This window comes from Rhinopithecus roxellana, chromosome 14 (assembly GCF_007565055.1).
Source record: "Rhinopithecus roxellana isolate Shanxi Qingling chromosome 14, ASM756505v1, whole genome shotgun sequence".
In the NCBI taxonomy this organism is placed as follows: Eukaryota; Metazoa; Chordata; class Mammalia; order Primates; family Cercopithecidae; genus Rhinopithecus; species Rhinopithecus roxellana.
In genome coordinates, this window is record NC_044562.1 from 30879594 (window position 1) to 30895267 (window position 15674).

The window sequence follows — 15674 nt, forward strand, 5'->3', positions numbered from 1 at the left end:
GCTGGAATTACAGGCACCCGCCATCATGCCCGGATAATTTTTGTGTTTCTGTAGAGAGGGGGTTTCATCATGCTGACCAGGCTGGAGTATTTCTTATTATATCACAATATCACATCAGCAAAGCTACAAGTTGGACCTCTTCACATGAAAAAGGAGCTCCCCTCTTACCACCATCTCCTTGTTGCTATTTTTTACTCAGTGCATGCACTCTGCCACAGCTGTACCCAACCCCTTCAATAGTGTCTTTCCTCCTCCTGAGGCCAATCCAAAATCCTCCACAGTTCTTTCATCCTCCCCCACATCAAATCAATCTGCTCTCACAATGTCAACTATTATCTGCAGAAGAGTCATTTTGCAGACTTGTCCTCTCAAGTTTCACGTCTGCATCACCAACTGCCTGTTCCACCTTTCCCAATGCATGTCCAACCACTTCAATCTAGCGTGTCAAACTAGCTCTCCACTCCTAATCGTCCCATTTCCTTGAGTGGACCCTTCTTTCTCCAAATCACCTGAGAGGAAAACTAAGATATTTCTGACTTCTTCCTTTACTTTATTTCCCCCAAGGGAAACCAGTCATGAAATTTACGACACTCTGTCTACTTAGCATTCTTCCTCCTTTTATTATTTCTACCATGCCCCTAGATCTGGACTTACTGCAACAGTATTGACTGAAGCATGTGTCTCCAAGGTGTGCCCTTCCTAATTCCACCCTGAAGGCAACCTCCAGATTAACTTTGCTATATTGCTTGATGAGGTCATTCCCTTTTCAAAAATGGTCCATGAGTACTTACTAAACACTGTGGTGGCCCACCCGCATCAGAATAACCTGGGATGCAAAGTCCTGAGACTCATCTTCAAGAGGATTCAGTTGGTGTAGAGCAGGGCCATGAATCTGCAGTTTTAACAAGCATTCCAGATGACTGTCAAGTGAAATTTCTTAGCTTGGGTCCACAAGACTCCACAGTAGACCCTTCATTTTTTTTTTTAAGGCTTATTTCCGTTTCCTCCTACCTTGAACTCTGTTATGTGAACTGCGCTGGTCTTACACTGAACTCCTGGAATAAACCTTTCAAATGCCTGTCTGCAGGGCTTTACTCCACTAAGCTTCTTCCTTGTGAATCCTTACCATATTTTATTTACCTTTTCCAGACCCAGTTCAAGATCCACCCTCTCCATGAGCACCTGTGGTGTGTCCCTCTCACGTGGTAACTTCCCAGCTATCTTACACCACTGTTCACTTACCACATGCATATGCCCTATAAGCTTCATGACAGCTTTTATAGGAAATCTCTGGGGATCTTTAACCTCAAATGCAGAGCCACACTGGCAGAAGGCGGTGGGAAGAACCCTGGTCCAGTTTGGCCTCCTATTAGCAATATTGCCCAGTCTCCTTCCCCAACAACTTTATGGAACACTAGGGCTTCCTAGAACAAAGTTTTAAAAACAATTGACTTAGAAAAGATGGATATGTTCGATGTGAATTATACCTCCACAAAACTGTTAAAAATAAAAATAAAACTTGAATAAAGGGATAAGAGTGAAGAATAAAAAACTGCAGAGTTGTAGAGATCAACAAAATGGTCTGAAACATCCCTTTCTATTTGCATGGCTGCCTCAGCCCAGTCTCTAACCCCTCCAACACCAAGTGCAGGACTGTTAAGGCAGCAGCCTGACTGATGTCCCTGGCTCCAGACTCTCCCCATTAAAACACCCAATCTCAGGAATCTGAACATCCTACTTAGTCATCTTCATGCAGCATTTGGAAACTGCCTATACAGTTCTGTCCTCCAATCTTTATGGGGTAATTTTGCCTCAAGTTTCCTCCTTAAAGGAGTGTGAATGATTAGTAGCCTATGTTAGAAAATCTATTGCTGGCTGGGTGCAGTGGTTCACGCCTATAATCCCAGCACTTTGGGAGGCTCAGGTTGGGTGGATCACCTGAGGTCACGAGTTTGAAACCAGACTGAGCAACATGGAGAAACCCCGTTTCTACTAAAAATACAAAATTAGCCAGGCATGGTGGTGCATGCCTGTAATCCCAGCTACTTGGGAGGCTGAGGCAGAAGAATCACTTGAACGCGGGAGGCGGAGTTGCGGCGAGCCGAGATTGCGCCATTGCACTCCAGCCTGGGCAACAAGAGTGAAACTGCGTCTCAAAAGAAAAAAAAAAAAAAAGAGATGAAAATCTGTTGCTGCTGTCACAAACCAACAAGTCTCCAGGGACCAGGCCCAGACCAACTTGGACAAGGTATCTATTTCTAGAGAAAGCAATTATTCATTACCCACTGATTAAATCACTCTCCTATATTACAAGAGAGTGTGGCTCTTGGGAAATGCAGTTTTACTTTCTTCCTTCAACTGTTTCCCTCGGTCACCGGGGGAACTCAGGACATCAGAAATGGTTCAGTCTACAGTCCACAGGATCTCTGATGAGATTACCTCAGTTGCTCAACAGTTATGTTAGAAGATAGAATTGACTTACCTGGAATCAAATAGAGGGGAGTGTAGGAATCACATCCATTTTCTCTTACAAGATAAATCCCAAGCTCTCTCTCCCTAAGGAAAGGTAGAGGAGTAATATATCTCCTAAAGCCCTACTAAGAGAGGAAGGTCAAGAATACAGCCTAGCCGGGCGCGGTGGCTCAAGCCTGTAATCCCAGCACTTTGGGAGGCCGAGACGGGCGGATCACGAGGTCAGGAGATCGAGACCATCCTGGCTAACACGGTGAAACCCCGTCTCTACTAAAAAATACAAAAATCTAGCTGGGCGAGGTGGCGGGCGCCTGTAGTCCCAACTACTTGGGAGGCTGAGGCAGGAGAATGGCGTGAACCCGGGAGGCAGAGCTTGCAGTGGATCCGGCCACTGCACTCCAGCCCGGGCGACACAGCGAGACTCCGTCTCAAAAAAAAAAAAAAAAAAAAAAAGTACAGCCTAGTGAGAAGGGTGGGTCCGTATAAGATTAGTGAAATTACAGGTAGCTGTTGTAGAGCACAGTTTAGGAATGCCAAACAAGTGAGCAAACCTGAGGAAAAGATACAGGTTACGGCAGCTAGATCTGAGGGAGGTAAATCTACAAATTACTGAAAAGTGAAACCAGTGGAAGGGTTTATGTAACTGAGTGACTACTCGCTCAAAGCATGGTCCACAAACTCTGAGGGGACCCTAAGATCCTTTCAGTGGTCCTGCTATGTAGAAAACATTTTCATAACAAAACTAAGAAGTAGCTGGGTGCGGTGACTCACACCTATAATCCTAACATTTTGGGAGGCCAAGGTGGGCAAATAGCTTGGGCTCCAGAGTTCAAGACCAGCATGGGCAACATGGTGAAACCTTGTCTCTACAAAAAAAATACAAAAATCAGCTAGATGTGGTGGTGTGTGCCTATGGTGGGAGGATCACCTGAGCCTAGGGGTGTCGAAACTTCTGTAAACCATGATTATGCCACCACACTCCAGCCTGTTTTCAAAAAAAAAAAACAAAGAAAAAGAAAAAACCTAAGATGCTCTTTGCCTTTTTACTGCGCTCACCTTTCCACTGACAGCGCAAAAGCAATAATGAGTAAAACTGCTGGTCACTTAGCATGAATGAAGACGATGGCATCAAGTTGAAGTCTTCCCCACTACACCTTTCCACCACACAGTGAAAGAATACAGCCAGGTTTACTTGATGGCACAGTGCAAATTTTTTTTTTTTTTTTTTTTTTGAGACAGAATCTCGTTCTGTTGCCAGGCTGGAGTACAGTGGCACGATCTCAGCTCACTGGAAGCTCCGCCTCCTGGGTTCACGCCATTCTCCTGCCTCAACCTCCTGAGTAGCTGGGACTACAGGCACCCGCTACCACACCCAGCTAATTTTTTGTATTTTTAGTAGAAATGGGGTTTCACCATGTTAGCCAGGATGGCCTCAATCTCCTGACCTCGTGATCCGCCCGCCTCAGCCTCCCAAAGTGCTGGGATTACAGGCGTGAGCCACTGCACCCAGCCCGACACAGTGTAAATTATATTAAATCTTGATCCTTGAGCATGCTTTTTAATATTCTGTGTGATAAAATGTGAAATACATATAAAACATTTATACTGCATACAGAACGTGATGATTATCTCTAAATAAAGCACTTGTGTCATTGTCTGAATTGCAGGATTTTTTCTGTGGAACGCCATGTTTACTTGAAAGAATGAATGACACATAAGTAATAGTTATTCAGACTTTGGTATTTGGCAAAGGTTCTGGAAAATGAAACAAGGTAAGCCTGTCACTTCAAGGAAACCAACTGACTGTACTTGTTGCCAATGATAAAATTTGAGCTTCCCAAAGAAAATTAGAATTTTTGCAAAATGGGGCTGGAGGCGGTGGCTCACGTCTGTAATCCCAGCACTTTGGGAGGCCGAGGTGGGCGAATTGCCTGAGGTCAGGAGTTCAAGACCAGCCTGGCCAACATAGTGAAACCCCGTCTCTACTAAAAATACAAAAATCATTGTTGCCAATGATAAAATTTGAGCTTCCCAAAGAAAATTAGAATTTTGGCAAAATGGGGCTGGGCATGGTAGCAGACGCCTGTAATCCCAGCTACTCGGGAGGCTGAGGCAGGAGAATCACTTGAACCCAGGAGGTGGAGGTTGCAGTGAGCTGAGATCGCACCACTGCACTCCAGCCTGGGTGACAAGAGTGAGACTTCATCTCAAAAAAAAAGAAAAAAGAATTTTGGCAAAATGGTATTTGCCACCATGAGTTTGAGTGCTTCCTAATACTTTACTTCTCTGAAGAGATTGTGGTGATATGATTTTTTTTGACACTATATAATAAACTGTGACATGTGGGAGATCTACATAATTCAGTGAACCAGTATTTTCAAACAGTCGCGCCTCGCATACTGTTTCAGTCAACAGAGAGTCCCCATAGAAGACAATGTCCCATATGATTTTCATTCCAGGCCAGGCACGGTGGCTCACACCTGTAATCCCAGCACTTTGGGAGGCCAAGGTGGGTGGATCACGAGGTCAGGAGATTGAGAGCATCCTGGCTAACACGGTGACACCCCGTCTCTACTAAAAATACAAAAAAATTAGCTGGGCATAGTGGCGGGCCCCTGTAGTCCCAGCTACTTGGGAGGCTGAGGCAGCAGAATGGTGGGAACCGGGAAGGCATAGCTTGTAGTGAGCGGATTGCACTCCAGCCTGGTGACAGAGCGAGACTCCGTCTCAAGAAAAAAAAAAAAAAATTATCATTCTGTATTTTTACAGTAGCCTTTTCGATGTTTCAATGTTTACATGCATTGTATTGCAACTGTGTTGCAACTGCAGACAATACTCAGCATGGTGACATGCTGCTCAGGTTTGTAGCCTAGGAGCAACAGGCTATACCACGGCTGTAAAGCATGACTGTATCACGTTACAGAATCACGCATGGATCTAAGACCCAGTCAAAGTGAGACAGATCCATGGATTTTAACGTAACAAAGTATGAAAAGTTCACTGATACCATTTCAGATTCTACACTGTAACTAGCCTTTACAAAATCATGCCTTGTTTTGCATAGCCAATACCCACAATTATCTGAGAAGACTACTGAAATACTTCATCCTTTTCCAGCCATATGTGTAAGGCTGGATTTTCTTCATTATTCAATCAAAACAACTATCACAATAGATTGGAGAAACAGATATGAAAATCCAGCTGTCTTCTATTAAGCCAGACACTAAAGAGATCTAAAAAACAATGCCACTCTTCTCACTAATATGTTTTAAACAGTAGCATTTTTAAATGAAAACATTAAGTGAACTTATGCTAACCATAACTTAGGTCAGAAATGCTGTTTGCGTTAACTAACTTATGTTAGCATAAAGTTAACGTAAATTTTAACATAACTTATGTAAAAACGTTATTCATGTTAGTAATGGGCTTATTCCTTCTAAATGAGTATTTCAGTTTCTAATATGATAAATATTAAAATATAGGCTGAGCGCAGTGGTTCAAGCCTGTAATCCCAGCACTTTGGGAGGCTGAGGCAGGAGGATCGCTTGAGCCCAGGAGTTCAAGAGCAGCCTGGGCAATATAGTGAGACCCCATCTCTAAACAAAATTTAAAAATAAGAAATCGAATATTGAAATACATATATATCCCCTTTTTCTACTGAAGATTCCAAAGAGCTTTTTCAAGTACATAAAGAAATCCTGAGCCCAAAAGTTCTGAGCACTGCTGGTCTAGAGAAGCATTAGGGTCCAGCTTATCTATGAGGGCTCTGAAGGACAAGGTCCTTTGTATTGTAAGGCCTAAAAGAAACCAGCACTCTCAGTATTTGTTCCCAATTCTGCCAGAAGAGAAGGTAAGAAGTAAAAGGCATTAAAGGAAAACCTTTTATCTGCAATCTACTGACTTTTGGTGATTTACCAAAGCACCTGATCTCAGGTTAAAATCCAGACATTATGATCAGACAATTCCAAGGTCATAGAAGGAATCTAGTGAGAAAGATTCTAAACCTAACTCCAAATTATGAGTATCAGATAGATTCTGAAGTTAAGGCTTCATCTAGATACAGATTTTCAACAAGTAACAACTTGCTATTCACACATATTAATTTCTGTATCTAGTTATGTATTCTCTCTGTCCCCTTCTTCCTCCTCTTTCCTCTGCCCATCCTTTCAATGTTGGTGTTCTTCTGAGTTCATACTTCTCACTCTACCTGACACACAGTGAGCACTCAACAAGTGGCAGCTGCCATTATTACCTCTCTCCCAGAGCCATCCCTTCCATGTCATGGCTTCAACCACCTCCTATATTCTCAACTCTGTCATCACCCAGGCCTCTCTTGTGAGCTCCAGATCTACAGAATGAACTCCTGGGCCTTTCTACCTGGATGTGCTGCTGCATCACCACCCACATGGTCACTGAAATCAGAAACCTACAATCATTCTACACTGCTCCTTGTCCCATTCTCCTACCTCTATTCTGCCACCAGGTTTTGCCAACATTACCATGGTTAAATCTCTCTACACCCTCTCCATTTCCACTAGAGCAACCATAAAGCCTTCATCATCTCTAGCCTAGGCCACTATAATAGCTTTCTCATTGGCTCCCTGCCTCCAATCTAAAATTCTTCCTATTCAACCAACATATTGACACTACAGTAATCTTAAACCCAAATCTGACATTATTTTTCTGCTAATTATCTTTTTGTGGTTTTCCTGGAACATACTCTTTACTTGATTTTACTCATGTATCCCTAAAAGAATTTTTTTTTTTTTTTTTTTTTTTTGAGACGGAGTCTCACTCTGTCCCCAGACTGGACTGCAGTGGCATGATCTCAGCTCACTGCAAGCTCCACCTCCCGGGTTCACGCCATTCTCCTGCCTCAGCCTCCAGAGTAGCTGGGACTACAGGCGCTCGCCACCATGCCTGGCTAATTTTTTGTATTTTTTAGTAGAGACGGGTTTTCACCGTGTTAGCCAGGATGGTCTCGATCTCTGGACCTTGTGATCTGCCTGCCTCGGCCTCCCAAAGTGCTAGGATTACAGGTGTGAGCTACCGTGCCCAGCCCCTAAAAGAATTTTTAAAACCATGTGTTCCTTACATATGCGGTAACATCTAGACCAGACACAGTGGTTCACTCCTGTAATCCCAGCACTTTGGGAAGCTGAGGCAGGAGGATCACCTGGGCCCAGGAATTTGAGACCAGCATAGGCAACATAGCGAGACACCTATCACTACTAAACATTTTTAAAAATTAGCCAGGTGGGTGGCGCATGGTTGTAGTCTCAGCTACTCAGGAGGGTGAGACAGGAGGATTGTTTGAACCCAGGAGTTGGAATTTACAGTGAGCTATGATCACACCATGGCACTCCAGCCTGGATAACCTCCTGGGCTCAATACATCCTGCCACCTCAGCCTACAAACAGCTGGGACTACAGGAGCATGCCACCATGCTTGTCTAATTTTTATTTTTTTATTTTTTTTGTAGAGAAGAGGTTTCACCATGTTGCCCAGGCTGGTCTCGAATTCCTGGGCTCAAGCAATTAGCCTGCCTAGGCTTCCCAAAGTGTTGGATTTACAGGTGTGACCCAACACACTCAGTCTTAAAAAATAGGTATTAACTAACTATCTTACTGAGTAACACACACCTAAACTAAATCTCTTTAAAAATTTTACAAGTTTTATCCAAAATAACTTAAAAACCCCACTGTCCCAAAAGACATTCCCATTACATTTAACTACTGTGTTCTTTTCAGAATATCCTAACAAGGAACACGCTTTACACTAATGGGATTGTGTACTGGGAAGCCTTCTGGGTTAGGAGGTAACCTAAATCACTAAAGGAGGTGTTCCTGAAAATAAGTATTTCCAAAGTATTCCTTGTTTGTATCTGAGGACATTTTTACACTCAGGTCCATACACCACAGTAAAATTTAGGAAGTGTGAGGGATTTGCCACACACAGCCTCCTCCCCTTTTTTTGTAGGGGCAGTTTTAGAAAAAGAGTTCACTGGGGCCGGGCACAGTGGCTCACGCCTGTAGTCCCAACACTTTGGGAGGCTGAGGCGGGTGGATCATGAGGTCAAGAGTTCGAGACCAGCCTGACCAAGATGGTGAAACCCCATCTCTACTAAAAAATACAAAAAGCTAACCAGGCGTGGCAGTGTGTGCCTCTAATCCCAGCTACTCGGGAGAATGAGGCAGGAGAATCGCCTTTACCCGGGAGGTGGAGGTTGCAGAGAGCCAAGATCACACCATTGCACTCCAGCCTAGGCGACAGAGCAAGACTGTCTCAAAAAAAAAAAAAAAAGAGTTCATTGGGAAGCTGACGATCTGGAAATGTATTCATCTAAAGCTAGATGAGCAAGTGTATCCCTTGGGAGTCTAGGACCCTAATTACTCCACCTTGAAAACCACTGCTCCAGGGATGTAGTTCTAACTCAGCAAAACATCCAAGGCCCTTTGTGATCTAACCCCTACTAACTTCCCTCTTCCTGGATGGCTCCCTCCAAATCTAGCTCAGGTCTGTCAAACTGTTTCCAGTTCTCTTTTCAGGACTTGCTGCATCTTTCCTAAATCCACTGTGAATATGGAATGTCCTCCCACCTCTTTACTCCCAGAAAACACTTGATAATTTTTCAAGGATTGATTCAGTCCAATGAATAAGTAGCTGCTAACTTTCTGAGCACAAAGTGGGTGGTTTAAATGCAAACAGTGTCTCAGTATTCAGTGCAAGAAACAGAAGAATGGGATGGAACACTGTCCCAAAGGGTCCCCTAAATACTTATTGATTGGCTAAATCAACAGGTGTTGCAGTTAAGGAACAGGTGATTTGGAGTATCTGAGAAAGCAAAGACGATTCCGTCTAGGAAGGATTAAAATATTTCCTAGATCCAGAATGGGAATGTGAAGACCAGGAGGAATGGGAATAATGTCGTTTTCTAAGTAAGTCCGGATTAAGTATTTCCCATTCTATCACAGCACACACCACAGTATGGCAAATGCTCGTTTACTTGATTAATAAACTCCTAGACTATAAATTCCGTGAAAACATGCTTGTCCTATTAGCCACTCTATCCCCTCAATCCCTTCCATTGTACCCAGGCTCATTAAATACTTGTCAATGTTTACTAAAAATTGTTTAGTGAATGATTAAAGGAATGGATGAATGAATTAAATTCCACAGGATCTCAGATCCTGTTTGAATCTGTAGAGTTTAGGAACGTATTCCTCTACAGATACTGAGGATGGAGAAGTAAAAATGTAGACATTCATGTTAAATTCGGCCCTGGAGCCTGCGAGGAGCTTAGGCTCACACCCAGAGAAAATTTAAACCTCAGCACGGCGGGACAGAGGTGGCTCGGAGGCAAGGACTAGGGGATGGGGCAGGGTTCGGGCATCCGGAGGCGAGGCCGACTAAGTTCGCGGGGCGTGGCGGAGAGGAGAAGGGCTCCGAGGAGGCGCGAAGTCCCGGCCACCCCAGGCCGCGGCTCCCTGGCCTCCCGGGTGATAAGAGGTGGAGGGAGGAAGCGGGGCTAGGGTGAGAGTGGCTGGAGGGCTGGGGACCCGCGCGAAACGACTCCGGTAGAGGGAGGTCGGGAGCGTGGGACCGGTGGAGGGTCTGGGGTGGGTTCCCCTGGCTCCGCAGCCGCACTCACCTAGAGGATCCACCTTCGCCCCGGCTCGGCACCTGCTCCACGCTACTTCCTCCCTCGGCCTGCTGGGCTACCAGGCAGCCTCAGGCGCCCCTAGCAACCACGCACCGCCACGCGTGACCCGCGCACTCGGCCGCCAGCGCTGCTGCCGCCTGCCACTCGCTGCGCGCGCCCCCAGCGGACAGACAGAGGGTCTGGAAGGAGAGGGCGGGAGACAAGCGCGGGGAATCTCGGGGGTTCTGGGGCCTGTGGGGCGGGTCGTCACCTGCCCCGCGCACGCGCAGTCGCTTCAGTGCGGTGTGATCCGGCGAGTGGAATTCTGGGAGATGTAGTCCCGGGGTTAAAGCGCTGAAAGGCTCCATTCTGAGCGTCCAGGACTCTCCCTTTCTACTCTGATTCCACCTACTCCCTATGGACTGTTTTCTTTTTTAGAGACAGAATCTTGCTCTGTCGCCCAGGCTGTAGTGCAGCGACGTAATCATAGCTCACTGTGAACTTGAACTCCTGCTCAAGCGATGCACCCGCCCCCAGCCTTCCTAGTAGCTGGGACTACAGGCACGCCACCATGCTGGGCTATTTTTAAAATTTTTTTCTTAGGACAGGGTCTCACTATGTTACCCAAACTGGTCTTAAACTCTTGGCCTCAAGTGATCCTCCTGCGTCAGCCTCCTGGTCGCTGGGATTACGACGGGAGCCCCCACGCCTGGCCTGGACTCTTTGGCCTTGCCTCAATTGAAAATCAAAGGGCCCAGTCTCTGTTGAAGGATTTCTAGTAAAAGCCTTTGAGTTTGCCCCCAGGAAAGGGGAGATTGCCCGATTCACTCTGCCTCCCTCTAACCCGACGCCCTTCCCTAACCCCAACCTATCCAGCAGGGCAAAATTAAAACCACCTGCCTGCTTTATGGGCTTCAAGTGTGAACGTTAGGAAATACTGACTCAATTCCTTATCTCGTTAGCTCCCCAGGCAAGACAGATCGTGCTCCTATCTCAGATGTCCGTAGACCTGAGAGATTTGGAGATCTAAGAAAGCTGGAAGATGAAAGGATCTTTCCTAGGCAATTGGCTACAGAAATAAAGGGGACAAAGATAAAACTAATCTGATGAAAACAATCTGGACCAGAGGAAGGATCTCAATAAATAACTTATTTAGTCAACAGTCGTTGATGGATGCTAAAAGTATTAGATAATCTACGGGAGAATTTTACACTGAAGGATGTACACTGAAGATCACCTGTATGTACTAATCAATCTTAGATAATGAAACATAGAACAGCTGTGCATTGTGTTTCTTGATGTGATGCAATTGCACAGAAGTATTTATGAAGTATAGTGTATTTTTGTAAAAAAAAAAAAAAAAGTTGAGTGACTCTAATCAAATTTTGGCTATAATTTCCAGTCGACAGGAAAGAAACAACTGAATAACACTACAAAAAAGCAATCAGACAAATCCAGAATGTGGGCGAATGTTCAGAACAAATGACCTTTTCTTCCTTCAGCAATTTCAGGGTATAAAAATGGGGGGAGATGTTTTAGATTATAAGAGATTTAAGAAATATATTCAAATGTTGGCCAGGTGCAGTGTCTCACACTTGTAATCCCAACACGCTGAGGATCACTTGAGGTCAGGAGTTCAAGACCAGCCTGGGCAACATGGTCAAACCCCGTCTCCAACAAAAAATACAAAAATTAGCCAGGCATGGTGGTGCACACCTGTAGTCCCCAGCTACTCAGGAGGCTGAGGCAGGAGAATAGCTTGAACTCAGGAGGCAGAAGTTGCAGTGAGCCGAGATTGTGCCACTGCATTCCAGCCTGGGCAACAGAGCAAGACTCCATCTTGAAAAAAATAAAAATAAAAATAAATATATTCCAATGCAATGAGTACAGCTTGTTTGGATCCTGATTCAAACAAACTGTAAAATGACATTTTTGAGACTGAGAAACAAAAATTCTAAGTCCCAACCAACTGAATGGACCCCGCCTTGGCTAAGGGGACGCTAGAGCAACCTTAAAAACTGAGTTCATGGCTATGATGAGATGGGAGGTCTAACATGCCTCAATATGCCCCTTCCTTATTAACCTTTAAGCAGAATTCTTTCCTAAGGAGTAAGCAGAAACCAGCTCTAGAAATCAAGAAAGGGATGATTCATTGGTTTTAGAGGCCAGAACCAGACTCCCTACTCTTTGCACTTTTCTTTTCTTTTCTTTTTTTTTTTTTTTTTGAGAAGGGATCTCACTATGTCACCTAAGCTGGAGTGCAGTGGCATGAACACAGCTCACTGCAGCCTCAAACTCCTGGGCTGAAGCAGTCCTCCACCTGAGCCTCCCAAGCAGCTAAGACCACAGACACAAACCACCACACCTGGCCAATTTTAAAATTTTTTGTAGAGACAAGATCTTTATGTTGCCCAGACTGTCTTTGCAGTTTCAAAGTGAAAGCTCATCAGTTTCACAATGCATCCCTTCCTAAAACTGACCATCTCCAGATGGGTTTTGGAGGAGGGTGCACAGTGAGGGTTTTCATTTCCTGTGCTATACCTTTTGACATCAGAGGGCTGAAAACTGCTCCCTAGGATCACGTGAATGCAGCCATTTTTTTAATATGCAACCCATGAAGAGGCATGAAGCTCAATTGTGCATGTACTTGTTTCTGTCATAAACAATCATGACTCCTCCTATAGCTTATTAAATATGTATATTTAGCCAGCCCACTCTGTGTAAATTCCTGTTCCCTTTACCCCTCCCTCAAAGTACCTGCTATCAGCTTCTGCCAGAAACTATACTTCCCAGCCTGTCAGAATGGTCACCTTGCAGGCTGCAACCCTTTATAAGAAATAAAGCTCTCCTTTTCAAATTTATGAGCCCCAAGATTCTTCGTTGTCAAGACTATGGAAAAATCTGAATAAGGATTGGGAACATTAAGAACATAGCTGATGTGGTAGGCCCAATGGCTCAAGTCTGTACTCCCAGCTATTTGAGAGACTGAGGTGGGAGGACTGCTTGAGTCCAGGAGTTTGAGGCTACAGTGAGCTAACACTGCACCACTGTGCTCCACCCTGGTGATCCCCTCTCTTAAAAAAAAAGAAAAAAAAATAGAGCATAGACAATGTTAAGAAACTACTATTTATTCTCTTATTGTAGGGAGCTGAATGGTGGGCCCCCATAGAAAAGATGTATCTGTATCCTAATTCCAGGAACTTGTAAATATTACCTTATATGGTTGATGGTGTTTAGGAAATGCCACCCCAAAATATGACACTCTGGTATGTTGATTACATTGGACAAAGGGCACAAGGTAATAGCAGATGCAGTCGGGGGGTTGTCTGAGTTCCTCCAAAAGGAACTCAATTGGTATGAATCCTTTCCCTGAGAATATTATCAACTGGGAAAAATGAACTCAGATCACAGGAGAGGAAACTGGAGGTTCACACTGTGCCCAGACAATCACCTATTCTCCTGACGGCTGCTGTGAGATAACTTTATTTCCTGAGAGACTTTTATCTACAGAACAAGACCACTTTCATTCACCACGGAATTCCTCCCCTCACCATCCCATAACTCGTGTCTCCACCACCTCCCAGAAGTCCCAAGCTCCTATTCCTTCCTGTAGCTCAGGATGCTATATAAGCCTTGAACATCTGACCCTTCTTTTGAGTCTCATATTTTGTAGGACACTTATGTGTATGTACAACAATAAATGTGGTTTTTCTCCTGTTAAACTCTTTTTTTTTTTTTTTTGAGACAGGGTCTCATTCTGTTGCCCAGGCTAGAGTGCAGTGGCATGATCTCGGCTCACTGCAGCCTCTGCCTCTCGAGTTCAAGCGATTCTCGTGTCTCAGATTCCTGAGTAGCTGAGATTACAGGCATGCATCACCATGCCTGGCTCATTTTTGTATTTTTAGTAGTTTCACCATGTTGGCCAGGCTGGTCTCCAACTCTCGACCTCAGGTGATCCACCCACCTCAGCCTCCCAAAGTGCTGGAATTACAGGCATGAGCCACCATGCCCAGTCCTTTTTTTTTTTTTTTTTTTTTTTTTTGATATAGTCTCGCTCTGTCATCCAGGCCGGAGTGCAGTGGCACGATCTGGGCTCACTGCAACCTCCGCCTCCCATGTTCAAGTGATTCTCACGTCTCAGCCTCCCGAGTAGCTGGGATTACAAGCGTGCACCACCATGCCCGGCTAATTTTTGTATTTCTGGTAGGGATGGAGTTTTGCCATGTTAGCCAGGCTGGTCTCAAACTCCTGGTCTCAAGTTATCTGCCGCCTGTAGTCCCAGCTACTCAGGAGGCTGAGGTAGGAGGATTCCTTGAGCCTGAGAGGTCGAGGCTACAATGAGCCATGATCATGCCACTGCTCTCCAGCCTGAGTGACAGAGCGAGACCCTGTCTCAAAAACAAACAAACACCTGAGTAACAAAAGAATAGATATGGTAGCTGCTCAAGTAGTGATAGAGTACACTGAACTATCCTCTACCTGTGTGTGTGTTCAAAAATTTCCAACTGAAAGACAACATGTTCACATTGAACTTGTTCCCACCCATTACCACTCCACTGCTAGCTTTCTCCATTTCAGTTAATGGCAATTCCATTCTTCCGATTGCTCAGACCAAAAACCTTGGAGTCACCCTCGACTGCTTTCTTTTGGTCATACCCCCACCTCCAATCAGTCAAGAAATCCTGTTTGCTCCATGTCCAAAATATATTCAAAATCTGACTACTTTTTTATCACCCCATTGGTATCACCCCAGTTGCCATCCAGGACGCCATTGTCTCTTGCCTGGATTATTATTGCAATAGCCTCCTAACTGCTCATCCTACTTCCCATTCTCCCCTACTCCCCATAGACATTCACAAGACCAGAATGAAGAGTGATCCTTTTAGGATGCAAGGTAGATCATGTAATTCTCTGTTCAAAAGGCTCCAGTAGATGCATCCTCCATTCAAAGTAAGAGGCCAAGTCTTCACCAAAGGTCTACAAAGTCTGCAACATCTGGCCCCCACCATTACCTTCCTGTCTCATTTCCTACTATTCTCCACCTTTTTTTTTGAGACGGAGTCTCGCTCTGTCGCCCAGGCTGGAGTGCAGTGGCCGGATCTCAGCTCACTGCAAGCTCTGCCTCCCGGGTTTACGCCATTTTCCTGCCTCAGCCTCCTGAGTAGCTGGGACTACAGACGCCCACCACCTCGCCCGGCTAGTTTTTTTTTGTATTTTTTAGTAGAGACGGGGGTTTCACCGTGTTAGCCAGGATGGTCTCGATCTCCTGACCTCGTGATCCGCCCGTCTCGGCCTCCCAAAGTGCTGGGATTACAGGCTTGAGCCACCGCGCCTGGCCTTCTCCACCTTCTTAAACTCATTTCATCCATACTGGTTCCTCATAGCTCCTCAGGTATGCTAGGCATGCTTTCATCTCAGGGTCTTCGCTTTTTCCCAGAATAGGTGCACGACTTACTCCCCTCGCCTCCTTCGAGTCTTTTCTCAAGTGTTACCTTCTAGTGAGGCCTACCCTGACCATCCAACTCAGCACTCCTCATCGCCTTTCCCTGCTTTATTTTTC

At 45.1% G+C, this 15674-nt stretch overlaps 1 protein-coding gene across 4 annotated transcripts in view; it reads right to left on the bottom strand.

The window, feature by feature from the left end:
- Window positions 1-10387, bottom strand: part of TTLL4 (tubulin tyrosine ligase like 4) — a 45406-nt gene extending 35019 nt beyond the window's left edge. For 2 of the 4 annotated variants that reach the window (XM_030916666.1, XM_030916664.1), the window contains exon 1: window positions 10124-10387. The gene's annotated coding sequence lies outside the window, so the exon portion shown is untranslated. The remainder of the gene's footprint in view (window positions 1-10123) is intronic. The other 2 variants (XM_010360252.2, XM_030916665.1) reach the window with 1 other exon arrangement.
- Between the last annotated feature and the right edge of the window lie 5287 nt (window positions 10388-15674).